The sequence below is a fragment of the Terrapene carolina genome, unplaced genomic scaffold (genome assembly GCF_002925995.2).
Source record: "Terrapene carolina triunguis isolate 2854851 unplaced genomic scaffold, T_m_triunguis-2.0 Scaffold183, whole genome shotgun sequence".
NCBI classification, from domain to species: Eukaryota; Metazoa; Chordata; order Testudines; family Emydidae; genus Terrapene; species Terrapene triunguis.
In genome coordinates this window covers 2,230,215-2,257,872 of record NW_020664534.1, presented here as the reverse complement: position 1 = coordinate 2,257,872, position 27,658 = coordinate 2,230,215, and positions in this window count along the sequence as shown.

Below are 27,658 nucleotides of genomic sequence, written 5' to 3'. Positions count from 1 at the left end.
TTTGACCTGGTGAGGTGGTGATCCTTTGGGATTGGAAGAACTTTGTGTGATGACTCTGGATTTCAGTAACCGCTCATCATAAAGTCCAGTTGTCTGGGTAGTGAACCAGGGGCTGGAAAGCCTAAGAAGACTGTGGGTTCTTTGGTTTCTTGTTAACTGGTGTGGTGATACAGAAGTCTACTTTTGTTACTGGCTTGGTAAACTCAAACGATAGAATAACCACCAGTTTGGGGTGTGTTTGCCCTGTTTTTCAGCAGTCTGTCTTGAGTTGGCATTCTCAGCCGTGACCCACTTAGGCACGGTGACACAGGGTCTGAATTAGCTCTTCCTCGCCATCTAGTGACGAACAGACTGTATGATAGGTGTACTTTAAAAGTTCATATTTATTTTAGGGATATCAGGAGCAGACTGTATTTGCATTTGTGATGGGGTATGCCCCTTAGGAAGCCACCTGATGTACTGAGATACCACTGAGTCTACCTGTTCTGCCAGCTTGGGCCCCCTTTTACCTGTCTTGCTGAGCCAGGCAATTAAAGCCTCCTCTAACACACACACCCCCACACCCACACCAGCTACAGATCAACTCAGCTTAAGGGACTTGCTCCAGCACTCAGATGTCCACCTCCCTTGGAGTGCAGACCCAAGGATATATTATGAAATCCGCCTCCTCCCTCAATGTGGAGGAAGGAATGCACAACTTCTCCCCCCAACCCCTGTTAGAAATTACAGAAACTGGGTTATATTATCAAATTTTATTAACTACAAAAGGCAGATTTTAAATGGTAAAAGGAGTAGCATACAGAACAAAGCAGATTACTAAGTGTTGCAGGTGTGGGACGATTCCCAGTGGCTGCGAAACTTTTGCATGCGTAAGGGCACTTTCATGGAACTTTGTGACTTGCATTCCCCTGCCCTGAAGCACCAGAATACCAAGATGAGAGCAGCCCTCACAGTTGAGAAGCGAGTGGCGATAGCCCTGTGGAAGCTTGCAACGCCAGACAGCTACCGGTCAGTCAGGAATCAATTTGGAGTGGGCAAATCTACTGTGGGGGCTGCTGTGATCCAAGTAGCAAACGCAATCAAAGACCTGCTGATATCAAGGGTAGTGACTCTGGGAAACGTGCAGGTCATAGTGGATGGCTTTGCTGCAATGGGATTCCCTAACTGTGGTGGGATGATAGACGGAACCCATATCCCTATCTTGTCACTGGAGCACCAAGCCACCAAGTACATAAACCGAAAAGGGTACTTTTCAATGCTGCTGCAAGCCCTGGTGGATCACAAGGGACGTTTCACTAACATCAACGTGGGATGGCCAGGAAAGGTACATGATGCTCGCGTCTTCAGGAACTCTGGTCTGTTTCAAAAGCTGGAGGAAGGGACTTTCTTCCCGGACCAGAAAATAACCGTTGGGGATGTTGAAATGCCTATAGTTATCCTTGGGGACCCAGCCTACCCCTTAATGCCATGGCTCATGAAGCCGTACACAGGCAGCCTGGACAGTATTCAGGACCTGTTCAACTATAGGCTGAGCAAGTGCCAAATGGTGGTAGAATGTGCATTTGGACGTTTAAAAGCGCGCTGGCGCAGTTTACTGACTCGGATAGACCTCAGCGAAACCAATATCCCCATTGCTATTGCTGCTTGCTGTGCGCTCCACAATCTCTGTGAGAGTAAGGGGGAGACATTTATGGCGGGGTGGGAGGTTGAGGCAAATCACCTGGCCGCTGATTATGCGCAGCCAGAGACCAGGGCGGTTAGAAGAGTACAGCAGGGCACGGTGCACATCAGAGAAGCTTTGAAAACCAGTTTTGTGACTGGCCAGGCTACGGTGTGAAACTTCTGTTTGTTTCTCCTTGATGAGCCCCCCCACCCCACCCCCCGGTTCACTCTACTTCCCTATAAGCTAACCACCCTCCCCTCCCCCCTTCGAGCACCGCTTGCAGAGGCAATAAAGTCATTGTTACTTCACATTCATGCATTCTTTATTAATTCATCACACAACTAGGGGGATAACTGCCAAGGTAGCCCGGGAGGGGTGGGGGAGGAGTGAAGGACAAGGACACACTGCAGTTTAAAACTTTCAAACTTTAACTCTTATTGAAGGCCAGCCTTCTGATGCTTGGGCAATCATCTGGGGTGGAGTGGCTGGGTGGCCGGAGGCCCCCCCACCGCGTTCTTGGGTGTCTGGGTGAGGAGGCTATGGAACTTGGGGAGGAGGGCTGTTGGTTACACAGGGGCTGTAGCGGCGGTCTCTGCTCCTGCTGCCTTTTCTGCAGCTCAACCATATGCTGGAGCATATCAGTTTGATGCTCCAGCAGCCGGAGCATCGACCCTTGCCTTCTGTCAGCAAGCTGACGCCACCTATCCTCTTCAGCCCGCCACTTGCTCTCTTCAGCCCGCGATTCAGCCCGCCACCTCTCCTCTCGTTCATATTGTGTTTTTCTGCACTCTGACATTGACTGTCTCCACGCAATCTGCTGTGCTCTGTCAGCGTGGGAGGACATCTGGAGCTCCGAAAACATATCATCCCGAGTCCGCCGTTTTCTCCTTCTAATCTTCACTAGCCTCTGCGAAGGAGAAACATTTGCAGCTGGTGGAGGAGAAGGGAGAGGTGGTTAAAAAAGACACATTTTAGAGAACAATGGGTACACTCTTTCACGTTAAATTTTGCTGTTGACATTACACAGCACATGTGCTTTCGTTACAAGGTCGCATTTTTCCTCTTATATTGAGGGCCTGCCGGTTTGGTGTGAGAGATCACTCACGCAGTGCCAGGCAACAGAATTCGGCTTGCAGGCAGCCATGGAAAGCCACAGTCTTTTGGCTTTTTTAACCTTCATAACATGTGGGAATGGTTTCAAACAGCAGCGCCCTCATTTCCCATACCAAGCACCTATAGGGTTGGCCATTTAAAATGGGTTTGCAATGTAAAAGGAGGGGCTGCGGTTTCCGGGTTAACATGCAGAACAAACCCAACTAACCCTCCTCCCCCCCACCGCGTGGCTAACAGCGGGGAATATTTCTGTTCAGCCGAGCAGGAACGGGCACCTCTGAATGTCCCCTTAATAAAATCACCCCATTTCAACCAGGTGACCGTGAATGATAGCACTCTCCTGAGGATAACAAATAGAGATAAGGAATGGATGTTGTCTGCATGCCAGCAAATACCAGGACCATACGCTGCCATGCTTTGTTATGCAATGATTGCAGACTACGTGCTACTGGCCTGGCGTGGTAAAGTGTCCTACCACGGCGGACGGGATAAGGCAGCCCTCCCCAGAAACCTTTTGCAAAGGCTTTAGGAGTACATCAATGAGAGCTTTCTGGAGATGTCCCTGGAGGATTTCCGCTCCATCCCCATACATGTTAACAGACTTTTCCAGTAGCTGTACTGGCCGCGATTGCCAGGGCAAATTAATCATTAAACATGCTTGCTTTTAAATCATGTGTAATATTTACTAAGGTACACTCACCAGAGGTCCCTTGTGCGCCCTCAGGGTCTGGGAGCACGCCTTGGGTGAGTTCGGGGGTTACTGGTTCCAGGTCCAGGGTGATAAAAATATCCTGGCTGTTGGGGAAACCGGTTTCTCCGCTTCCTTGCTGTGAGCTATCTTCATTGTCTTCAGCATCATCTTCCTCGTACCCCGAACCTGCTTCCCTGTTGCGTGCTTCTCCATTGATGGAGTCAAAGCACACGGTTGGGGTAGTGGTGGGTGCACCCCCTAGCATGGCATGCAGCTCCGCGTAGAAGCGGCATGTCTGCGGCTCTGCCCCGGACTTTCCGTTTGCCTCTCTGGCTTTGTGGTAGGCTTGCCTTAGCTCCTTAATTTTCACGCGGCACTGCTGTGCGTCCCTGTTATGGCCTCTGTCCTTCATGGCCTTTGAGACCTTTTCTAATATTTTGCCATTTCGTTTACTGCTACGGAGTTCAGCTAGCACTGATTCGTCTCCCCATATGGCGAGCAGATCCCGTACCTCCCGTTCGGTCCATGCTGGAGCTCTTTTGCAATCCTAGGACTCCATCATGGTTACCTGTGCTGATGAGCTCTGCGTGGTCACCTGTGCTCTCCACGCAGGACAAACAGGAAATTAAATTTAAAAGTTCATGGGGCTTTTCCTGTCTACCTGGTCAGTGCATCTGAGTTGAGAGTGCTGTCCAGAGCAGTCACAATGAAGCACTCTGGGATAGCTCCCGGAGGCCAATACCATCGAATTCTGTCCACACTACCCCAAATCCGACCCAGAAAGGCCAATTTCAGCGCTAATCCCCTCGTCGGAGGTGGAGTAAAGAAACCGGTTTAAAGGGCCCTTTAAGTCAGAGCTTCGTCGTGTGGACGTGTCCAGGCTTAATTCGATTTAACGCTGCTAAATTCGACCTAAACTCGTAGTGTAGACCAGGCCTAAGCTAGTTTCACTAAAGAAATTGTTTACAAATACTATTTCTCACCCTAGATATTGTTGCAGACAGATTACAGAAAGTCTTGAAAGGCAGCTGCACTGGTCTCCCTCTTGAGACCTCAGGTATTATTACTCACAAGCTAGACATCCTTCCAGCTTGGGTTCAACCCTTCTCCCCCTAGTTCAGTTTTTGCTTCCAGGTCTTTTTCAGAGTCTCTTTGGGTGGGGAGGCAGAGAAGAACCATGATGATGTCACTCCCCTGCCTTATATAGCCCTTGTGTAAGGCAGGAACCCTTTGTCTTCTAATGGAAAACCACTGGCATTCCAAAAGGGGGAGAGGGGTATCCGGTACCAGGTGACTCAGACCCATGTCTCTGCAGGGCTGTAGCAGCCCTTGCTCGTAGACTGTCTCCAGCGTTCACAGGCAGACCAAGCCCTTTCACAGTCCATTGTCTCTGCTAATGGCCCATTAGCCCTGTCTGGCTTTTCCATTGTTGTACCTGAAGGGCTAGTTGGGGTTGACACCCAAAGTAACACCTTTGAAATACAGATACATAGTTAATGTTTCTAACTTCAGATACAGAAATGATACAGGCATACAAATTAGATAATCACATTCAGTAAATTATAACCTTTCCAATGATATCTTACATGAGCCATCTTGCATAAAGTACATCTCTGTTATGTCATATTCATATCATAAGCCTATTTTCATAAGGAATATGAAATGTAATGTCACAGCATTGACACACCTTCTCAGCCTGGTGCTCAGAAGATGAACCTGTTTTGCCAAAGTGATCAATTTTGGCTGGTTGTGGGTTACAATTCACTTAAGTATTGAATGCAGCGGTATTGAAATATTATCCTTATTGTGTGAATAAAGGGTAGTAGAACTGTACTGAGCATGCCCTCATTGAGTTGGTCATCCTAAACTGACCTTTGCATGCTAAGCAGGTGTAGGGATGTCAAATCCTACTGAAAGAGAGAAGGGGTGGGAGCAGGTGTTCTTAGGTGGTGGTGTGGGCTATGCTTAAAGGGTTCTAGATGCCATTTGACCCTCTTGTCCCTAGCATTTAAAGACAGAGTTGATTAGACGCAATTGACAGTTCTTGTTTCTGTTCTGTGAATATTAGAGCTGACTCACTGATGAAGAGGTTCAGAGACTAGACTGGGTGGTGGGTGAGGGGACAGTGTTGCAGTGAAAGATCAATGCAGAGGTTGCACTAGTAGTGAGGTTCCCTGCTATCTAATGAAACCATTAAGACTTGAGCTAAGCAGTAGAAACTCAGATTGCAGCATTGCAAAAGTGGCAGTGGGCAGCAAGCAGCAGCAGTGGTGATGCAGCAGAGGTGGCAGGTTGTGGCAGAGATAGCAGCAGCGGAGAAAATAGTGGCAGCAGTGGCAGACATAGCAGCAGCAGTGAGCCAGTTGCAGAGGTGCGCAGCAGAGACATTGCTCCAGGGGTGGGAGGTGAACCCATGTGACTGCACCTCTGTACTCTGGGTCTTTGCTGACCAAGGACAACCAGCTATGAGTAGGGTGCAGTGGAGGTAGAAGGGAGTGATGTGCTAAAGGGAGATTCGTTCATTATACTTCACACCGTAAGGTGAGAAACTGAGGCAAAGGTGGTTTGAGCATTGGCCTGCTAAACCCAGGGTTGTGAGTTCAATCCTTGAGGGGGCCACTTAGGGATCTGGGGCAAAATCAGTACTTGGTCCTGCTAGTGAAGGCAGGGGGCTGGACTTGATGACCTTTCAAGGTCCCTTCCAGTTCTAGGAGATGGGACATCTCCATTAAAAAAAAAAAAAAAAAACTCTGGGATGGGTGTTTGCTCGTGGTCCGATGCTTTCGAATCGTGGTTGTGTTTTTTCCCCAAATTAATGCAGGGATCCCTTCCCCTGTTAATAAAAGTTTTCTTTAGTTATACAGACTCCGTGCTTGCGAGAGGGGAAATATTGCCTCTTAGAGACACCCAGGGGTAGTATTTAGTTTTCCCAGATTACTGGGTGGGTACTTAAACTGGTTCAGTTTTGTACTGTTGAGAGGAACCCCTAGATATTGAATGCAGCCCTTGTTGCCGCCAATGCCACCTGGCAGAAGGATTATATATAGAGAGAGATTTCGTTTTTGTTTAAATAGAATCCCTATTCCATAATTGTCCTTACAAATTGGCATGTTTCTGTCTGATTCTAGTTTTTACCATTATCAGAAACCAGGACCTGTGGCCTAAAGGCAATGCTGTCTACCTCTGAAACAACTAACATGGGCTATTAGTGAGTATTGATTCCCTGAAAAGTCAAAATATAGAAAACTTTGGCCTTTTTCATAAGAAGAAGAATCAAGCTAAAAAGTCAGTTGTCATCATCTAGGCTGACCTCTGTTAGACCAGAACTTTAAGGCCTTGATTTAGCATAGCACTTAAGCATGTGCTTATGGGCCATCAACATGAATTCAGCAAATGCTTTAAAGTTAAGCACCTGTTTAAGTGCTTGGCTGAATCACAGCCTAGGGTAATACCATTGACACTTAAACAAAATGGTTAGACTCTCCTTTCTAACTTGGTTCTCTCCCAGACACTAAAGTAACATAGAAATGGATTTTTACTTAGGAATTAATCTTACTTCCTATAATCGTCTCTTCTCCCCAGAAAGTTACTGATGGCTAAGACTTTTTTAGACTGCTTTAATCTTTCTTTGTACCACAAGCTATAATTAAACATTAGTGAGGTTGGGAAGTAGCCTATCTATATCTTCAGTTGAAATGTTAGTAGAACAGTTTATCTTAAGTAAAAATTTGAACAGTGGAATGAATGAAATTACTGAAACCAAAGATAACTTTTAATGAAATACAATAATTCCCTGCAAGAAATACTTTTCGTATTCTTTTTTAAAACAATTTTTCAAAACGAAAAACAAATTACATTCAGTATCATTATCTCTTTTTAATGTGGTTGCATAGGAAGAGGTTTCTAATTTAGACAAAGATCTTTATGTTAATGTTCCTGATTAAAGGGTTTTTTCATTAATGTTGCCTCCTGGTTATATTCCAATATATCATTTTGTGGAAAACAACATCCTTCATGTGGAATTTAAATTCTCATTCACTGAACTTTGACTGTCAGTCCAGATACTTGTATATAGTCCTTCCCTTCCAGCAGAGAGAGTGGCACAACAAAATATTTCAGTGAAATGACTCCAACTATATTGGGAGCTTGCCAGCTCACCTAATTCACTTGAACCTTCCACAGCAGCAGTGGTAATACTTCCTATACATGATAGCTAAGGAATAGCTTGTTCCAGGGTATAATTGGAAGTATTAAACCCAAAGCCTTCAAATATCAGTGGGACTCCACAGCATATCTTCTTGAGAGAGAGGATGGTTTTGTGGTTAAGGCATTAAATTAGGATTCCATAGATCTGGATTAAATTCCTGCCTCTGACATGGAATTGCCTATGTGGCCTGGGGTAAGTCATTTACTGTCTCTGCCATTTTCCCCCATCTGTAAAATGGGCATGATATACTTTCTGTCTTGTCTCTTCTGATTGTAAGTTCTTCAGGACAGGGTCTGTGTCTCATCATGTATACATACAGAACCTAGCACAATGGGGTCCTGATTTCAATTGGGGGCTTGTGGTGACTATTATAATACAAATAATTATTATTAACAGCAATAATGAGTCTGGAATGCTGAACATTCAGAATTTTAATTATGTACTTGACAGGATAATCTAAAAGAGAAGGAGACTAGACTGTCATACAAGACCTTGAGGAAAGAATTATCAGGTAGGAAATTTTTCCAGTTAAGAGTTTTTTATTGCTATGTGCACTGATTCCAGAGAAAGCCCATGACAGAAGTACCCACCCTGGCTGAACATCTATGAATACCACCAAAATATACGAACCCGGACGTAATCCAGCCCACCTACTACAATCATAGAGGTATACACTAATCAGAAGAAACTATCCAAAAGGTAATGCCTACAGTATCTTATATTCTCTCATTGACCGTTAGCATTACTGCCATAGCCCCAGGTGTGTGTATACACACACACACACACAAAGGAAAGAAATAAAGAAATAAAGAAACCTAAGAATGCAAAGATGAAGTAAAAGTCGTGAGGAATCAATGCAACCCTAAGTGTGCTGTGGACTTTCTCTCTCTCATTTATCTGCTCTGTACTTCAAGCATCTGACAATGTGGCAAGATATGCAGATGGTTCAGCTGCAGCACATACAGCTATGTAAATATGGAACACAGGTGTCTGCTGGCTAAATAGAAAATATAGAGAGACAGATTTGGGGGGGCTGACTCACCCATCATTTCAGAGCGAGAGATGAACTTAGTCAGTTCTGCCCTCTGTGGTCAGTTTCATCCTCCAATGTGTAAATTCAACCAGGTGGATATGAAGTTCCAGAAGTTTAAAGATCAATCTAGTAAACAAGAGCTGGCATGAGCAAATGGGAACTTTTATTTAATAAAACATACTGGACACAGATTTGTTTTCTTTGCTGAATATCATTGTCTCACCTGCCTTGAAATGGGAATTGCAAGCACTTTGCGATACGGATCGAAACATTTTCTAATTTCACTGTAGCTTACCTAAGTAAAATATCTTTTTTCTCAATTGTTAACTGCTTGATTTATTTCCTATCACTAGAGGGTTGCGCACTTTGTTGCTTCTGGAGGCTAAGCTATATTCCCAGTGACAGAAAGCAGTATAGTAGGCTGCTGCCTGTGATATATGTAGCAGGGGGCATCAGAGATTCAGAATGAAACTAGAAAGTCATAATTTTGGAGATATCCTATCTCCTAGAACTGGAAGGGACCTTGAAAGGTCATCAAGTCCAGCCCCCTGCCTTCACTAGCAGGACCAAGTACTGATTTTGCCCCAGATCCCTAAGTGGCCCCCTCAAGGATTGAACTCACAACCCTGGGTTTAGCAGGCCAATGCTCAAACCACTGAGCTATCCTTCCCCCAAATAATGATTTGTTTTGACTTTTTTACCTTTGAAAATTTCATCAACGTGGACATGTTTGCACCAAGTCTTTCGATTTTTGATGAAACTGCATTTCTGGTGGAAAACTGTTTTGTTGGCTTTTTTTGTTTGTTTACCAGCTCTCTTTCTGAGTGTTCCACTTGGCAATCTTAAAGGATTTTTATTGTTTTAATTAGATTTTGAAATGGTTCATGAAAATAAGTGTCATTTGATATGTATTGAAAAAGTTGTTCCACTTCTTACAGAACGTAGCCATGCAACCTTAACTCTGCCCAGTGGGGATGATAACAGTATTGGGAATATGACAACACTTTACCTCCTCACCCACAATGAAACCTGCCATTTTCTCTATGCCCACCAGAACTCCAGATCAACAGTCCTAATCTTACAGTCTAACAGATCTTTCTTTGTGCTCTGTGCAGCACCATTCATTTGGGGAGTACTGACTGCTGGCACACTTCACCAATTTGCCGAGGAAGGTGTAAGGTACTATACTTTCTCTGAGGGATTCCTTAGAACAGAATTCAAAGGTGACAGTGTTAAGGTTGTGTGGCTGCATTGTGCAAGAAATGTTGCCTTAACTCTGCATCTCCTGATTCCACCCCCCCCCACCCCCCACCCGTGTTTTATGTAATGAGGAACCATTAACTGTGCATTTCCTGGGTTTTGTGAGTTTGGGGGTGTCCTTTCTGGTAACGGTAATATAATTTGCACTTATGATTGGGGGCTTTAAGCTTCACATATTGGAATGGCATGGGGAACAGAAGGCCCTGTTCGGTGTTAGCAACCTTTGTCCCTTAAAGTCTGGTGTAAGTAAATGCCAACCTGGTGATGTCTGGGCCATTTTTCCAGTTGCCCTATCTAGGGTGACCAGACAGCAAGTGTGAAAAATTGGGACAGGAGGTGGGGGGTAATAGGAGCCTATTTAAGAAAAAGACCCCAAAATCGGGACTGTCCCTATAAAATCGGGAGATCTGGTCACCCTAGCCCTATCTGAAAGTTAATTAAAAACATGTTCTCATCAGGCTGGAAAGGGCACTCTGCTGGCTTAGATTGGCATAGCAAGCACCTCAGAACAGAACACACAGGCCTCACGTTAACATATCAAACATAGCTTCAAAGATGCTAATATTCTTTCATTTCTCTGGAATGTAAAGGGCAGGATTATAGCCCAGCACATACCAGAGGCAGCTTCAAGTCCTTGTGCCATACAGAACGTTTACAATCAAGTCATTTTAGTTTGCTAAAGTATTGATGGAAAAGAAGATCTTCAAAGGCACAAATACCAGTTAGGCACCTAACTCCTTCTGAATTACTTAGTGCTTCACTGGTATTTGTGCCTTGGAAAATCTCCTCTGGAGTCTATTTCTTACACGTGAGTAACAAAAATAGTAAAACCAGAACAAGTCCTGCCTTTAACACAACACAATATGTAAACAGAATAGCTTGCAATGAATGCAAGAAGCTTGGTTACCATGGTTCTTTAGTGCTTTGGAAACCAGCCTTTTAAGCACTCTCTATACTTTGGTTTCGTTTTAAGGGTTGAATGTTATTTTAATCCATTGATTTTTCTATTATTTGTTTGTAGATATCTTGCTGAGGCTCAGATAGCTAGAAACCTCCTTCTCTAATGGCTGACCATGCTTTGTACTACTCTGAGTTTGTGTTGTTATGAGCTGGGTGAAAACTTCTTATGGGTTGAGTTAAAACTGCCTTGAGATTGGTAGGCATGAACTCACCCTTCTATTTACATAATAGTAAGCATAAGCCCCATTTAAGATGCAAGGTGTGTGTGAAGCTGCCCAGGAGCTTTTGGCAGAGTATTATTTTGGGGGGTGGGGGGGGGAAGAGATCTCAAGGAAACTGAGGTGAGCAAGAACAGAGGGAGTGGGAGAGACAGCCTGAAGGAGCGGCTGAAAGTATGTGGCTATTTCTGCAAGAAACTGGGGGTGGGGGAAGTTTTTGAGTCAGGGGTTCAGGCTGAAAAGAGTGCTTTTGGTGGCGTTGAGCTAAAGAAGCTGTTACCTGCTACTTGATTCCTTCTGTGTTCAGACACAGGACTTCGAACATTCTTCGTAACTAAATGAAATTGCATCAAAGAAATACATAACTACCACCTATTTCTGTCCCTACTAGATCACAGACAGGGTCCCAAATTGCCTAGCTGCTTGGGTCAAAAAGAGGCAACAGTATTTTTGCTGAAAGTAAGAATACTTCATGTAGGGACAAATACTATAATCTTTGATCAGTTAAAATTCCCATTGAATTGCTGCAGGATTTAGCCCTGAGGTTAAAAGCAGATTCAGTAACATTATTTTACCTGGACAGGGCTATTCCCAGCTTCTCTTGTGCACAAGCTGTTAAATATAGAATGAGCACAATTCCTGTTTGCTTAGTTCTGAGAACATGTATTTAATTCACGCTGTATATTTTGGTTGCTTGCTGCCTCTCGGTGGCCTACCATTGTTACTACCACAGTTCAAGGTTTTTTCCTGGAATTGCTTAAACTTTGTTAACCATTAACAATTGTGCACCAAACGTTCCCAATAAAGGCCTGGATCACTGCCTCTTGTAGAAATTCCCACATGTGAAGTTTTGAGTTTGGGGAGAAGAGGAAGCCCAGTGGATCCCCTGACTAGTGCTGGATTTTTTTCAGTTTGCTGAAAAATGTTTTTGTTTCAGATCAATCCAAAATGAAAATGTTTTCATTTTCTCAGTGAAACAAAATATTGAAAAAAAACCACCCTATATCTTCAGGTTGAACAAAATGTTTCATTTTGATTGCAGGCATTAACTGCTTTTTTTTTTTATTAAAAGCAAACACATTTTGGAAATGCCATTCACAAAACTCCCATTCCCCACCCACCTTAAAACCTATAGCTGGATAGTGGCTAGAACACTCATCTGGGATGTGGGAGGCACTGGTTAAAATCCCCACTCTGCCTGATTCAGAGCAGGGACTTGTACTTGGCTTGCCCACATTGCAGATGAGTTCTCTAACTAGACTGTAGGGTACTCAGAGGTGGGGGGGTTTCAATCTCTCCTGCTAAAACTGTTCCCATTTTGCAAAATAACTTTAATATGCATTGTGTCAGATTGAGACACTTTATAGCCTAGTGATTAGGAGACCTGCCAAGGACACCTGGGTTCCCATCCGGCTCCAATGAATTAGCCTGGGCTCCAGTCCTGCTCCAATGAATGAGTTATTCATAAAGCTACGTTTTAGTCATGGGTATGACATGTCCATGATTTTTACTATATACCCCTAACTAAAACTTGGGCCAGAGAGGCGCGGGTGCTCTGGGGGGGAGCAGTCCGGGGGTGCCGCGGGTGCTGGGGGGGTTGGCCCAGGAGCCCCGCTGGTGCAAGGGGAGAGGCGGGTAGTGGTCCGTGGCCTGGGACCACCACTGGCACCTGTGGGGAGGGGGCGGTGGTGCGAGGCCCAGGACCCGTGCTGGGGTGGGGAGCCAGGTGGCAGCGTGCGACCCAGGACCCCTGCTGGTGCTGGGATGGGGGGCCAGGCGGCGCCGCGCAGCCCTGGTGCCCTGCTGGGAATGGAGTGGAGGGGCGGATGGCGGCGCACAGCCTGGGACCCCTGCTGGTTGGGCAGGAACCACAGCCAATGCGAGCTGCGGGGCCGGCGCCTGCGGCCACAGGCAGCATTCAGAGCCCCCTGGCCCCTTCCCCTAGGAGCTGCAGGGACATGCTGGTGGGAGCCAGGGAACCCCCCCTCCCCCAAGGTAAGCACTGCCCCACACCCCAATCAACAGCCCTGAGCCCCCTCCCACACCCCCAAACTGCTGCTGCTAGCCCAGGGGCCGCCTGGCTCAGGCAGCCCCTGAGCCAGCACCGGCCGCTGCAGCAGTCACAGAGGTCATGGACAGTCACGGAATCTGTGACCTCCGTGATAGACACGCAGCCTTAGTTATTCACCCATGATGTTCCTGACAGTGCCACACTATCAAAGCTTTCATTGGCCACTGCTGCCCCAGCATCCCCTTTGAGGTCAGTTTCCCAAGTACTGTGGGAACCATGAAAATGTTAATGCAGCCTTAGGCTAACCCTGGCCCGATGAGCTGGCCCCGAGTTACTGTCTAATCTCCTTTTTTATCTCATGAAAAAGACCCAGTTGCAGCACACTAAAAGTAATTCACATGTGTAATACTCTGTTTCAAACATCCATCACATAGCAATGTAGTAAAACACATTTTTTAAAATGTTCGGCTAATTTATTATCACTTACACTGTTGTTAAATACATACAGCCACAGTACGTCCCCTCTGACTCACATAAAGGGGTCTTCTAGACATGGATCATCTCTGGTTCCCGCAGACTCTAGTGCCTCCACAGCATTAGCCCCGCTTTCTGTTGCAGAGCCTTTCCACATGGGCCTATAGCTGTGCAGGAGTGAAAGAGGGTCACCCAGAGGAAGTATGGGCAGAGACTTCACATAATCTACATCCCCCACTGCCCCCTGGCAGTAATCCCAGCAGGGGCACCATTTAGGGAGAACAGAGGGGCACCTGCCCCCCCCCCCGAGTTTCATACCACACAATTTTACAAACAGGAATGGCACTGGGGGTGTCTTGTGGGGGCTATAGCCATCCCCAAATTTGCCTTAGTCCCCCTGTAGCTACCCCTTTGAGGGGTGGGCACTGGGCCAGCAGCCTCCACTCTCTGGCCATCCAGCTCCCTCCACCTTTGTGGCAGTCTCCTCTTCTTCAGGAAGCTGACCCATGGCTGGCAGGGTGCTGGGGGAGGTCACCCAATGCTAGATGTGACCCAAGTGGATCTCCACTGAGCTGGGGTGGGGGGACAGGGAGCCTCTCTGTGCTGGTGCCTCTGGTCCAGGAGTGGGAGCTGCGACTGCTACTATACTGAACAAGCACTCAGGTTGCTGAGTGCTTGGCTTAAAGTTACCGTGCGCTGACACACTCACTCGGCACACACACACTCTCCCCCCAACACACACTCTGTCTTTCTCACACACACACACACACACACACACACACACACACGTACGTATTGTTGTTGTTATTACTTCTTGGTACTTCCTGTTGAAATTTGCAATGCACATATATTGTCTGTAATTTTATTCTTTCAAAGTTCGTTAAGGATTAGAGTGCTGTTATTTTAGTTTTTTTGACTGGTCTGTGCATTTCATAATTTTATTTCTCTCTTATCCTTAAATTTAATTCTTTGAGTAGTGCATACTAAAATGCCTAACCTGTCCTGGCTGGAGTAATTATCATTATTATTTTTATTACCATGTTGTGCTGTTGTCATTCATTATTTAAAGTAGTATAGTATCCTTCTAGAATGTAAATTTAGCTTGTACTCACCTTAGCAGTGCCAGTTTAAAAAATAAACACACAACATTAGACACTGTGCAGATGAAGGTTTCTTATTTTCAAATTGTATTTTTAATTATATGTAAAAATAATTTAATTATGAAATTAAATGTGGCTCCAAGTCTGATACCAATAGTAACGATGGAGTCAAACGTTAGCGAGTCACGTACATTATTGTGATGGGTAAACATAAATAATTAGAAAAATAAATTCCCATTCTTCATAAAAGAGAAGAAAAAACCTTAATCGCATATGTTAAAATTAAGTAACTAGGTTTTTAGTGGAGTGAAAAACAATTGACGAAAATAGAGTAGATAATGGCAGTAATACAAAGAGTGTCTGTTAGAGAAAGTAAGCAGATTTTATTTATTTATCTTTACTTTTCTCTACTAAAGATAGTTTACAAAGTATCAAACTTGTGCTTCTGATACTGTGTTAAGGCTCCAGAACTGGTACCTCAAGTCTTGGGATTGGGAATAACTTGCTGTATTATCTCCTTATTGTTCTAAATTTACATATAAACTTAAAATATGGCTTTAATTGGTGTTTGTATATATTTTTTTTTTTATATAGGAATTAGATACAGTGCTTCTATCTGCTAATTTCTAAATTATCTGTAAAAAAACCTAGAGTTTTCAGGTGCCTAAGTAGCCCCTGGAATCACAGTTAAAGAGCCCCACCCCCTCCAAATCTGAAATCACACCAAACTGTATATAGACACAGCCTAAATTAATGTGTAGTTTGGATCCACATGGCTAAGGACAACCTGAGCAGTGTAGCACCATTGGAATTCTGTTGGTCTGGAGCCAGCAGGGCACTGAAGGCTATATCTGACCCAAAGGTTCAGAGTTTCTGTTTAGATAGCCCTGGTCTCCCATGGGTGTGACGGGTTGGGTCACAGAAACCCCCTTGGGACTGCCACCTGATGTGCTGAGACTACCTCTGAGCCCGTTTTCCCTGGCAGCTTGGGACTTCAGAACCCTGCCTTGTTGAGCCAGACACGCCAGTCTGCTCCAACACAGACCCAGGGTCTGAACCACACCCCCCCAAAACTGCAGATTTAACTGAAAATAGCTTAGAAAGTGCTCCTGTCTCTAGCACCCAGATACCCAGTTCCCAATGGGGTCCAAACCCCAAATAAATCCATTTTACTCTGTATAAAGCTTATACAGGGTAAACTCAGAAATTGTCCGCCCTCTATAACACTGATAGAGAGATATGCACAGCTGTTTGCTCCCTCAGGAATTAATTACTTACCTTGGGTCAATTAATAAGCAAAAGTGATGTTATTAAATATAAAAAGTAGGATTTAAGTGGTTCCAAGTAATAACAGACAGAACAAAGTAAGTTACCAAGCAAAATAAAACAAACACATGCAAGTCTAAGCCTAATACAGATACAATCTCATCTTCAGAGATGTTCCAATAAGCTTCTTTCACAGATTGGACTCCTTCCTAGTCTGGGCCCAATCATAGAATATCAGGGTTGGAAGGGACCTCAGGAGGTCATCTAGTCCAACCCCCTGCTTAAAGCAGGACCAATTCCCAGGCAGATTTTTGACCCAGATCCCTAAATGGCCCCCTCAAGGATTGAACTCTCAACCTTGGGTTTAGCAGGCCAGTGCTCAAACCACTGAGCTATCCCTCTCCCAGTACAGTTCTTGTTAGCTCAGGTGATAGCCAGGGGATTTCTCATGACTGCCGCCCCCTTTGTTCTGTTCCACCCCCTTTTATAGCTTTGGCACAAGGGGGAATCTTTTGTCTCTCTGGGTCCCCACCCTTCCTTCAAAATGGAAAAGCACCAGGTTTAAGATGGAAAAGTACCAGGTGACATGTCACATGTCCTGTGAGACCCCAAGCCTTCATTCTTCCCAGCCTGACTCACAGGAAGGCTTGCAAGTAAACAGAGCCATCTACAGTCAATTCTCCTGGTTAATGGGAGCCATCAAGATTCCAAACCACCATTAATGGCCCACACTTCGCATAATTACAATAGGACCTCAGAATTATATTTCATATTTTTAATTTCAGATACAAGAATGATACATTTATACAAATAGGATGACCACGCTCAGTAGATTATAAGCTTTGTAATGATACCTTACAAGAGACCTTTTGCATGAAGCATATTCCAGTTACATTATATTCACACTCATTAGCATATTTTCATAAAATCATATGGAGTGCAACGTCATACCCAGGTTGTGGGAATAGCTTTTCTGTGGGAGGCAAACTTCACCCTCCTGATGAGACATGTTGGCGTAATCTCAGTGAGGAATCCCTTGCTGAGTTTTCCAAGTAAAATGTTCCCTCCTACAGCTTTTAACCTAGAAAGGGACAATCTGGTCCAGTGTTCCTGCCAGGTTTGGGGCAGTAGATTGGCTAGGATGTGCACAAAATAATTTTACTGCAGAGAAGTGCAAGTTAGGTGGAATTTCTTTTTTGTAAGAGCATCAACCCTTTGTCTCTCTCTTCCCCCCCTTCCCGCCTCCCCCCTTTTTTTTAATTGCTGCCTTGTTTTAGTCTCACTTAGACCTGGTGTTTTTAATGAATGCCTCTCACCTTATATGTGAAATTGTGGAAGTGCCATCATTATTCTTTTTTAGAGAAAAATTCTTTTTAAAATATTATTTACAAGATATCAGATGATATTGTCACACATGGAATTAATTGAATTCTGCCGGCTTTATTTAAATTCTCTAAACTATTCCTACATCGATCAGCTCTTTGCTAATAAAGGCTGAATTTTCAGATCTCCTAGCCATTCTTGCACAGTAAATCCACATTTTAATGCTCTCTGTTATGGATTCTGATAAAAGGCTTTTATGTTTTGGCTTCTTATGAGAATAACACTATCTAAATAGCCTCTTTGTGACAAGGACGTTGTAAAAATGCAAAACGTTTGGCTTTGAAATGTATCGGTGAGCATTGAACTACCATCTGGAAGATCTGACTTTAGGGGTAGCGTCAGACCTTCCAGCATTTCATTTCATGCTGGGGTGGCTGAGTGGGGATGAAAAACACATGGCTGGTCAGGGTTAGCTTACTCAGGCATGCAGGGCTCAGGCTCCGGGGCTGAAAAAATATTCAAGTTCGGGCTGGAGCCCAAACTCCTGGACCCTGAAAAGATGGAGGGTCCTACAGCTCTCCCTCCAGCCCGAGCCTGAATGTCTACACAGCAATTTTTAGCCCGGCAGCCCAAGTCAGGTGACCTGGCCCAGCTATAGCTGTGCTGCAAGTCTTTTATCCCTGTGTCGATATACCCATAGAAGTAAAAGTGCAATCCTTGGAGAACAGAAACAAGTTGCCTGATGCAGGATGGCATGAAAAAGCTGCACAGTTTTAATGTAGTTAGGGCAGATTCTATAGTGCTTACATAAACAAAACTCCCACTGATTTCAATGACTGAGTAAAGACTACCAGTTTAAGCCTTTAGAATACTGTATGTATATACACCACTTTATTTTAGATTTCTTTAAGTTGTACTTTTTCTATAGTGGGTTAATATTAATAGGCAGAGTCCTACTCTACACAATGTTAGACGTATGGGTATGCTTACTCTTGCAGCAAGAACAAAAATATTTAACAATGGAGAGGAGAGATGTTACTCCTTACAAAAATTAACAAAGGATTACCTAATGTTTTTACTAAAGTTCATATTTGCATAACTTACACTGGAGTCTGAGTGGATTTTTCCTTTTCAATGATTCGATAAAAGGCCAAAAATACAATCATATACAACAAACTCCTTAAAGCTCTTGAGAGAGACAAGGAAGGTGAGGTATTATCTTCTATTAGACCAATTTCTGTTGGTGGAAGGAACAAGCTTTCAAGCTACACCGAGCTCTTCTTCAGGTCTGAGGAAGGTAAACTGATTGTTTTGAATTAAATCCAAGTTGGGACTGATTGTTAAGTGTACGGGGGTCACACATGCAATAGGTGACCATTTAAAATGAAGTAGGTAATTAAGGGTTAGCAGGCAGTGGATTGGTTGTATTAGTGTCTCACAGCGCTATGAATTAAAGCTCCCAGGCTTGCCTTTTGAAGGTATTGTCCAGAGAGTTTTTTTGAGCAAAGGTCAAAGATGGAGTAATAGCTCTGTGAAAAGTATTTGCTCACAGGTGATATGGTGTTTTTTGTCTTTTGTTTTTCGTGTGAGTTCATTTGAGATCATAAGGATTGTCTAGTTTCACCCACATAGTAATTGTTGGATGAGGTACATGACATGTTGTGATAGGCATGTGTAGGACCCATGGATCTTGACAGGTGTGTTATGGGGGTATTGATCAGTGTAGCAGTGGAGATATGCCTGCAGGTTTTGCATCTGTTCTGGCAGGGTCTGATGTGTCCTGGTCTGTGGGCAGCTTGCTTCTGATGATGAGCTTGTCCATGTCCACTGGGGTCTCCAGTAAGGCCTCATCCAGCTGTTGAGAAATGTTCAGAAAAACACCAGTAAGCACCCACTTGAGATCTATGCAGCCACCATCAATGCCTACACACACACATGCACACACACACCCCGGCTCCCTTGATATTTTATACTCTCTCTCTGACTCTGCTCTATAGCTCAAATTGTTCCAGGGAGACTCTCCAGCCTCAGGTTGAGAAAACAGGCAGGTATCACACTCCTCAGGCAGCATTGTGACTGCTCACGTCTCCTGGTCAGGTTCTGGAGTCTCCAGCAGTGGCTGAGCCAGGAGGCTCCCCTCAACCTTCCCCTCCTCAGAACTGTCACTGATGTACCACTTTCTCTGCAGGCACCCAAGCACTGTTGGAGCTAAAATAAATTCCATCGTTCTCACAGGGATGGTGAAGGAGTCTATGTTTGCTCTCTGTATTTCCACTCTTTCTGATAATGGGCTCTTTAAACAGATATCCTCTTTTATACTTTGAGGGCTTAAGGGTTTCTGGGGCTGTGCTACCAAACAGCTAATGGCTAAGGGCTAGAGGCCATATTTCTGGCCTAGATACCCTCTCCGGTTGGCCAGGTGCTCGGAGGTTCCACCGCCCGCAAGGACCCACTGATTGGCTCACATATCCACTAGGGCCTACAAGGAGGCTGCAGCAGGGCCCCCTTTGTCTCCTGCCTCTTCTGAGTCCACAAAGTCACTCTGAGACCCAAGGGTTAGTATCCATTGGTGCAGTTTATTCACAGACTTGTTCCCACCATCGTATCACCATATACAGTTGGCCCTTCACCATCTGCAAGCAGGAGAGAAGAGCTCTCTCCTTGCCTTTTCCCTTTCTTTCTGTTCCCCCCAGCTTCCTTCCTCTGAGCCTTTTATACAGCCCCATGCTAACTAGGCGGCAGCTGTCTCTGCTTCCCCAATTAGGACCAGGTTACCTCCAGCCAGCTCTAATTTATTCCCCTAAATGGAAGCTGGCCTGACAGAGGGCTGAATCAGGAACCCTTTGCCCAGCACCTAGTCACACACCTCCCACCCTTCTCCAGCCACCAGGTTTGCCCCTCTGCATCCTCTCCTTCCTCTACCGGGGGCTCTATGCGGGGAGTCTTTTCCCCTCCTTTGGGTCAATCCCAGGATTTGCCGTGTGGGATTATTTCATCCCCCACCCACAGAAACTACATTGTGGAGAGTGGACAGCCTCACTGCTCCACTGCAACCCACAGATCTTCACACCATTCACAGCCCCCTGGGTGTTCCCCTGTTTTTCCCCCTTTTCTTTCTGTCAGGGGCTCGGGGTTGGTCCCAGCCCTCTCCTGGACACTCAGGGCTTCCTGGACCCCAAGCTCATTCAACAGGGCCTGGGTCTCTTCCTCTGCTGGGCCTTGCTCTCCGGTCGAGGGCCCTGCAGTGGACATCTCTCCCATCACTTCCCTCTCGCTTCTTGGGCTCTGTTGTCTAGGGGTTTTCTGCTCGGGGTCTCTACCTCATCCTCAAGGAACCTCCCCTTTTTCTTATCTTGGGCTTTCTCCCTCTGCCCACCTTCCCGCCCGGGAAGAGGTCCCACTCCGTACCCACTACCACTGGATAAGGCAGGCCCTTTACTACCCTGACCCATTGCCACTTAAACCTGCCCCGAACCTCAAGAGGCACCTGGGCCACAGGGTATTGCCTTCTATCCCCATGGATGCATTCTTGTGACCCGGTCGTCCGCACTGCCAGTAGACAACCGGCCTGGACCCTGTGGGAGCCCCTTGGGTGTCCTCCCATTTGTTCTCTAGGCCCTTCCCAGGTGGGGGTTTTCAGGGCCTTATCCTGGTCTCCACTTCCTTGCATGGCTGTCCCTCCTTCCTGGGGAAGTCCACCTCCGCGTACTCCTCCATAAGCTTTACAGACGCCTCGACTGTATTCGGTTGGTGCCTCCTCGCCTATACCTTTATGTTCTAGGGGAGGCCCAGCAAAAACTGGTCTAAGATGAGGGCATCCATGATCTCCCTCACTGTCTGGGTATCCGGCCTCAGCCAGTGGGTGGCCCATTCCATTAACTTTTGGGAACTCCCCCCACCTCTGTCCACCTCGCTGACCGGAACTTCTGGCGGTATTTCTCTGTGAGCAGCCCCACCTGATCCAGGATGGCTGCCTTTACCACTTCATAATTCCTGGCCTGCTCTTCACTTAGGGCCATGTAGGCTGCTTGGGCTTCGCCAGCCAGGTAGGGAGCCAGTTGCAAGGCCAAGGTTGCCCAATCCCATCCAGCTCCCGTGGCTGCCCACACAAATGTGCCTAGGAAGGCATCGGGGTCATCTGTTAGGCCCATTTTACACAGTCCTGTCCTCGGCACCCAAACGCCATCCCCTCTCATGGGACTCACCACTTTCTGCAGGAGCTGCTGTTGGTTGCCAGCCTGCTTCCAAATGAAGTCCTGCAGGCTCTTCTGCTGTTCTGCCTGCCAGGTGAGCAAGGCCTGTCTCTCCAGCTGGTGGGCTTGCTTAAAACTCTGCATTGCCTTCTGCACCTCCTCCTGCTACTTGACCAGCCATGGCAGGGTCTCCTCCATCTCCAGGCTGCCAAACACTTGCTCTGGCATGGGATCCCAGACAAGCCCCTACGTGTAGCACGGCATGGCAGGGCCCCCTTTGGGTCCTGATTATGCTAAGTCCACAAAGTCACTCTGAGACCCTGGGGTTAATATCCACTGGTGCAGTTTATTCACAGACTTGTTCCCACCACCATTTCACCATATACAGTTGGCCCTCAACCATCTGCAGGGAGGAGCTCGCTTGCTCACTCACTTTCAGTGCTGACAGGTCAAGAGGAGGGGAGCTGCTATACCAGAATTCCCAGCTGTGTCCCACAGCTCATGCTCAGGGGGCAGGATCTATGCCACACCCCTTAGTGCTGATTTGCCAGGAAGCAGCACTAAGAGGGGTATAACCAATGGTTTGCCAGGTAGGATGTGAAAATTTTGCTTAGGGATGTGAAATTTTGACAGCTTGTGTACTCCAATGTCAATGCAGAGTTGAAGTTGCTTGGTGGTAGGTCGTCCCCTTGCACAATGTGTAGTTGAGCGAACCTCAAAGTTCTGAAAAACAGGAAATGTGGAGTTAAGGTCACCCAATGAGCCCCATTAACACACACACAGTTACTCTACCAACCCCACAGTTGCTAAAATATACAAGCTCTTCACCTCCTGTTCCCCACTCCCATTCATTCTCACCCACAGGACTCCATCTGACACTATTAAAGACTCTGCCCCCCCCCCCCCCCGTGTCATAACTATAAAGGGAAGGGTAACAACTTTTATGTATGCAGTAATATAAAATCCCTCTTGGCCAGAGGTACAGAATCACTTACCTGTAAGGGGTTAATCAGTTCCGTTAACCTAGTTGGCACCTGACCAGAAGGATCAATGGGGAAAGAAAATACTTTCAAATCTGGGGGGAGGCTTTGTTTGTGCTCTTTTGTGTGTGTTCCTTCTTGGGACAAAGAGAGAGACCAGGGCAGGAAAAATATCTCCTAAAAAGATCCAGAAATGATACATCTAAAATTACAGAAATTGTAAGTAATAGTAAGGAAATGTGTTAGATTATCTTTTATTTTAGCTTGTGAATTTTCCTTATGCCAAGAGGGAGGTTTATTCCTGTTTTGTAACTTTAAAGTTGAGCCTAGAGGGGAATCCTCTGTGTTTTAAATCTTTTTATTACCCTGTAAAATTACCTTCCATCCTGATTTTACAGAGGTGCCTCTTTTACTTTTTTTTTTTTTTATAATAAAGTTCTTCTTTTAAGAACCTGATTGGTTTTTTAGTGTCCTAAAAACCCAAGGGTCTCGTCTGTACTCACCTTGTTAACCTATTTGGTTGGTATATTATTCTCAAGCCTCTCCAGGAAAGGGGGTGAAGGGGCTTGGGGGGATATTTTGGGGGGGATAGGGTTCCAAGTGGCCCCTACCTGAATGTTTGTTTAAATCACTTGGTGATTTTTAATCACTTGGTGGCAGCAATACTGTCCAAGGACAAGGAAAGGAATTTGTGCCTTGGGGAAGTTTTTAACCTAAGCTGGTGGAATATAAGCTTAGGGGGTCTTTCATGCGGGTCCCCACATCTGTAACCCAGAGTTCAGAGTGGGGAGGGAACCCTGACACCCCTAAAAAAAAAGGTTGCCCAGGAGCTGGCACTAGCCAATGGTGATTGTTTGGATACACTCCAGGTGCAGTGAAGGTATTAGGTGAGCCTATGCCAAATGTGGGAGGCAGTAGTTGGGCCTGCTTGGTGAAGGTGTGTTTGTGATATGAGGACATGTTGATTGCTTTGAGGTTTGTGACACAGCTGTGATTATGATATGAAGAGAGCTATGCTTTGCACCCTCCGATGTTTGTGAGGAATTGGAAGAGCTGCATGTGTACCTTCAGGATCTGGGATTCATCATTTCAGTGCAGAGTTGTGTACGTTATATAATTAGCAGGACCCAGGAGTTTTATTACAAAGAGTATTGTCAGTAGCAAGCTGGGAGATGAGACAGTCCAAGCATTTATTATCTGCAAGCACGCCAGGTAAAGTGAGTGTGCCCAGTATCAGGTATAGCTATACTGAATGGTGGAGGCAGTAGTTACCTCTGCTGGGTAGAGATGTGTTTATGAGATCTGTGGATTACTTTGAGGTGTGTGAGAAAGCTGTAATTGATGAGATCTGTTTTCCACCCTCTCACATGTGTAAGGAAAGGGAAGAGGTGCATATGTGCCTTCTGGATGTCATATGCATCACTTCTATGCAGAATAGCATAGGTTATGTCTGTAGCAGGGCATAGGGCCTTTTTTTAGAAAGGATATTGTCAGGAGTGAAGTGGAATATGAGAGGATTCTAAGGCTAAATGAAAATGAGATGTTATCCTGTGAGTAAGTGTAAGGGAATTGTAAAAGGGTGTCAAATGGTTCTTAAATTGCACATGTATGCTATTCTTTCTAAGGAGTTGGCTAAGGCCTACTCTACACTACAAAGTTAGGTTGATGTATGTCACCTTGCATCGACCTAGCCCTGCTTGTGTCTACACACAAACTTGTGTCTCGCTGATGTAAGTGCCTTGTTACAGCGACGCAATAACACTATCACCCCCAAGTGGCACCGTGCCATGGTTGACCTACTGTGGTCGACACAGTGTGAATGTAAACACTGCATAACCTAAGTTGACCCTAACAGTTCTCCAGCAGCTGTCCCACAGTGCCCGACAGTGACCAGTCTGGTCACACTTGTGAACTCCACTGCCCAGAAGTGACAGAGTCTGGAAGCCACACACCCATCCTTCCCTCCACCCCCATTAAAATCCCTTTGTATGTTTTTGAATTGCCCAGCTTGGTGAGCACACATAGCAGCTCTCCCTTGTTGTGTGCAACTGCCCAACTGACCATGCTGGTAAACAACACTTCCTTAGTTTCTCTATACCAGTCATAATTTTATAGACCTCAATCATATCTCCCTTTATCCGTCTCTTTTCCAAGCTGAAAAGTCCCAGTCTTATTAACCTCTCCTCATACCCATTCCGTTCCATACCCCTAATAATTTTTGTTGCCCTTTTCTGAACCTTTTCGAATTCCAATATATCTTTTTTGAGATGGGGCGACCACATCCGCACACAGTATTCAAGATGTGGGCATACCATGGATTTATATATAGGCAATATGATATTTTCTGTCCTATTATCTATCCCTTTCTTAATTATTCCCAGCATTCTGTTCGCTTTTTTGACTGCTGCTGCACATTGAGTGGATGTTTTCAGAGAACTATCCACAATGACTCCAAGATCTCTTTCTAGTAACAGCTAATTTAGACCCCATCATTTTATATATATATAGTTGGGATTATGCTTTCCAATGTGCATTGCTTTGCATTTATCAACATTAAATTTCATCTGCCATTTTGTTGCCCAGTCACCCAGTTTTGAGAGATCCTTTTGTAGCTCTTCACAGTCTGCACCTTCCCTATGTAACTACTTATGCTAAGTAATCTGTTCCACAAAGTATTTACCTGTGACACTCTGATTAAGGGCTTTTCTACACTTACAGCGCTGCAGCAGTGAAGCTGCACTTATGTTGCACCACTGCAGTACTTAGTGAAGACGCTGCCTGTGCTGACAGAAGAACGTCTCCCATTGGCACAGGTACTGCACATCCCTGTGGGGCGATACCTATGTTGATGGGAGAAGCCCTCCCATCGACATAGTGCTGTCTACACCAGGAGTTAGGACGGCGTCACTACTTCGCTCAGGGAGAGATGTAGTTATACCAATGTAAGTTGGTAGTGTAGACCAAGCCTAAGTTTCCCAGACCTGAAGAAGAGCTCTCTGTAAACTTGAAAGCTTGTCTCTCTCACCAGCAGAAGTTGGTCCAATAAAAGATATTCTCACCTACCTTGCCGCTCTAATATTCTGGGACCGACCTGGCTACAACAACACTGCATACATCGATAGGTTACTAACTAGACTGTGTCCTGGTCTACACTACAGAGTTAGGTCGATGCAAGGCAGCTTACATCGATCTAACTACATAAGCGTCTACACTAAAATTTCACCCCCACCGACATAACTGACCCGCTACAGACTTAATAACTCCACCTCCACAAGAAGTGTAGAGTCAATGTCTATGTATTAGGTCGACGCAATGTCAGTGTAGACACTGCGTTGCTTATATTGACCATTACTGGTTTTCAGAAGTCGCCCCATAATGCCCCATACAATCAGTACAACCACTCCTGGTGAGGACACACACTGCTGACACAAGGAGCAAAGTGTAGACATGCACAAGTGATGTAATTACTGCGACAGCTTATGCTGACGTAAATTAGGTTGACTTAATTTTATAATGTAGACATGCCCTATAGAACCTTCTATTTTGATTGTAAACTCACTGTAGGCTTGTCTACATGGGGGGGTGGGGTGTTAAACCAGATTAAGTTGAGTTAATCTGGTTTGAAAATGCTTGCGTACACACAACACGATTAATTGTAGCACACTAACTCTGCATTTATCATGAACTCTGGAGGCCTCTTTCAAAGTGAACTTAGTTTGATGCAAATTGAGTTAGTTTGGTTTATTGTTCATGTGCACACAAAGGTGCTGTGCACTACTTTAGCAGTCCTCCAACTGCTATCTGAGACTGCTTTGGCGATGGCTGTTACTGACCTGTCTGTTTACCTGTGTGCACTCCATTGTTCTGGTGACAAGTTGACCAGATGTCCCCTCCCCCATTTAAGAACTAGCCTGGGGACAGAATTTGCCTATTTGGTCCTGGATTTGAGTATCTATGTTGCTGCAGAAGCCCTACAACACTCCTCAAGCAGCTGCTAAGTAGACTAGAACTTTGAAATGCAAAACCTATATTGTTAGAAGTTACAAGTAATACTAATTGTGTATACCTTTAATGCTAGCATGTAAACAGACAGTTCCTGTCTGTCACTATAACTATTAATTCAGAGATCAAAAGGGAATATTAACATGTAGATGAATCTTGGATAAAATAATGTCATTGTCTATATGTCTCTTTGAAGTTTGTGATAGACTGCCTAATGGATAAATTGCTTTATGTTAATTTGTGTAACTAATTACTGGTGGTGTTTAGAAAGCAAAAGGTTACATTAAAAGCCTATTGTTTAACCAGGACTGTGTGGTCAAGTGAATGCTAGGACACTGTATAAAAGACTGTTGGATCCTGATTCTATCATCTCAGATCTGCTTGAGGCTTCATAGAGGGGAAGCTTAAGCATAAGGACTGAGATCCCAGTCCTAAGCTGGAATGCCCTGAAATGATATTGAACATTGGACCGTAACCTATGAACTACATTCTAAAGGAACTCTTTGCAGCTATGAAGCTCACCATCTCTGCAATGAATCTGAACCTAAGAATTAAACTCATGTCTGTATGTATATTGATCTTTTAACCATACTCTAGCTCTTTTTTTTTTTTAATTGAGTTTAGTTGTTAAGAATTGGCTGTATTTGGGTAAGATCTGGAATATTCAGTAACCTGGGAGGCAATGTGTCCGATCCTCTGGGATTGGTAGAACCTTTTCTTTTATATAATGAAATGGGATTTTCAGAAATCATCATATTTGACTTGGGTACCTAGATGGAGGCCTGAGGCTGGATCACTTTAAGGAGACTGTGTTGTTTGGACTTCTGAGTAACCAGTAAGGTAATAAAGAAGCTGTTTTATGCTGGCTTGGTAAATCTAAGTATTGGAATATCCACCAGCTTTTTGGGGATTGTCTGCCCCATTCTTTGCAGTTCACCATAATTGACTGACCACAGCTGGCCCCCACTGGGACCCTGGTCACACCCCCTTAGTCGTCTTTTTCCAAGCTGAACAGTCCCAGTCTTTTCAATCTCTCCTCCTATGGAAGCTGTTCCATACTCCTAATCATTTTAGTTGCTCTTCTTTGTACCTTTTCCAATTCTAGTATAACTTTTTTGAGACGGGTAGACCCAAACTGCATGCATTTTTTTTCAATGTGTGGGC